Source organism: Osmia lignaria, unplaced genomic scaffold (genome assembly GCF_051020975.1).
Source record: "Osmia lignaria lignaria isolate PbOS001 unplaced genomic scaffold, iyOsmLign1 scaffold0007, whole genome shotgun sequence".
Lineage (NCBI taxonomy): Eukaryota > Metazoa > Arthropoda > Insecta > Hymenoptera > Megachilidae > Osmia > Osmia lignaria.
The window spans coordinates 260,001-262,500 of NW_027478164.1; positions in this window are offsets into that span (position 1 = coordinate 260,001).

Consider the following 2,500-nt stretch of genomic DNA (forward strand, 5'->3'; position numbering starts at 1 on the left):
CATTTATACCATCACGGACGTTAGTTTAATAGCGTTTAACGATGGATCCACGGTACAGAATGCAAAAATATGATTGTTAAAATTTTCGACTAATCGGTTCTAAGAGGCGAAGCAATACGCCGCTGGGACTTTGAAATATTTCGGAGCGCACCTAAAGTTCGTTATTTTGGCTAAACGGAGCGAAAATCTGCATTTATACCATCACGGACGTTAGTTTAATAGCGTTTAACGATGGATCCACGGTACAGAATGCAAAAATATGATTGTTAAAATTTTCGACTAATCGGTTCTAAGAGGCGAAGCAATACGCCGCTGGGACTTTGAAATATTTCGGAGCGCACCTAAAGTTCGTTATTTTGGCTAAACGGAGCGAAAATCTGCATTTATACCATCACGGACGTTAGTTTAATAGCGTTTAACGATGGATCCACGGTACAGAATGCAAAAATATGATTGTTAAAATTTTCGACTAATCGGTTCTAAGAGGCGAAGCAATACGCCGCTGGGACTTTGAAATATTTCGGAGCGCACCTAAAGTTCGTTATTTTGGCTAAACGGAGCGAAAATCTGCATTTATACCATCACGGACGCTAGTTTAATAGCGTTTAACGATCGATCCACGGTACAGAATGCAAAAATATGATTGTTAAAATTTTCGACTAATCGGTTCTAAGAGGCGAAGCAATACGCCGCTGGGACTTTGAAATATTTCGGAGCGCACCTAAAGTTCGTTATTTTGGCTAAACGGAGCGAAAATCTGCATTTATACCATCACGGACGTTAGTTCAATAGCGTTTAACGATCGATCCACGGTACAGAATGCAAAAATATGATTGTTAAAATTTTCGACTAATCGGTTCTAAGAGGCGAAGCAATACGCCGCTGGGACTTTGAAATATTTCGGAGCGCACCTAAAGTTAGTTATTTTGGCTAAACGGAGCGAAAATCTGCATTTATACCATCACGGACGTTAGTTTAATAGCGTTTAACGATGGATCCACGGTACAGAATGCAAAAATATGATTGTTAAAATTTTCGACTAATCGGTTCTAAGAGGCGAAGCAATACGCCGCTGGGACTTTGAAATATTTCGGAGCGCACCTAAAGTTCGTTATTTTGGCTAAACGGAGCGAAAATCTGCATTTATACCATCACGGACGTTAGTTTAATAGCGTTTAACGATGGATCCACGGTACAGAATGCAAAAATATGATTGTTAAAATTTTCGACTAATCGGTTCTAAGAGGCGAAGCAATACGCCGCTGGGACTTTGAAATATTTCGGAGCGCACCTAAAGTTCGTTATTTTGGCTAAACGGAGCGAAAATCTGCATTTATACCATCACGGACGTTAGTTTAATAGCGTTTAACGATGGATCCACGGTACAGAATGCAAAAATATGATTGTTAAAATTTTCGACTAATCGGTTCTAAGAGGCGAAGCAATACGCCGCTGGGACTTTGAAATATTTCGGAGCGCACCTAAAGTTCGTTATTTTGGCTAAACGGAGCGAAAATCTGCATTTATACCATCACGGACGCTAGTTTAATAGCGTTTAACGATCGATCCACGGTACAGAATGCAAAAATATGATTGTTAAAATTTTCGACTAATCGGTTCTAAGAGGCGAAGCAATACGCCGCTGGGACTTTGAAATATTTCGGAGCGCACCTAAAGTTCGTTATTTTGGCTAAACGGAGCGAAAATCTGCATTTATACCATCACGGACGTTAGTTTAATAGCGTTTAACGATGGATCCACGGTACAGAATGCAAAAATATGATTGTTAAAATTTTCGACTAATCGGTTCTAAGAGGCGAAGCAATACGCCGCTGGGACTTTGAAATATTTCGGAGCGCACCTAAAGTTCGTTATTTTGGCTAAACGGAGCGAAAATCTGCATTTATACCATCACGGACGCTAGTTTAATAGCGTTTAACGATCGATCCACCGTACAGAATGCAAAAATATGATTGTTAAAATTTTCGACTAATCGGTTCTAAGAGGCGAAGCAATACGCCGCTGGGACTTTGAAATATTTCGGAGCGCACCTAAAGTTCGTTATTTTGGCTAAACGGAGCGAAAATCTGCATTTATACCATCACGGACGTTAGTTTAATAGCGTTTAACGATGGATCCACGGTACAGAATGCAAAAATATGATTGTTAAAATTTTCGACTTATCGGTTCTGGATCACTGAAAAATCAAAAAAAATTATTAATTTTGATTAATTAAATTACATATGTAGTTTTATATTGTTATAGTCTCGTATTTGTTAATGTTTTGTCGTAAGAAAATGCAAAAATATCGTTTTAATGTTTTCGTCTCATCGGTTCTGGATCGCTGAAAAATCAAAAAAAAATATTAATTTTGATTAATTAAATTACAAATGGAGTTTTATATTGCTATAGTCGCTTATTTGTTAATGTTTTACCGTAAGAAAATGCAAAAATATCGTTTTAATATTTTCATCTCATCGGTTCTGGGCGGTTTTAAAAT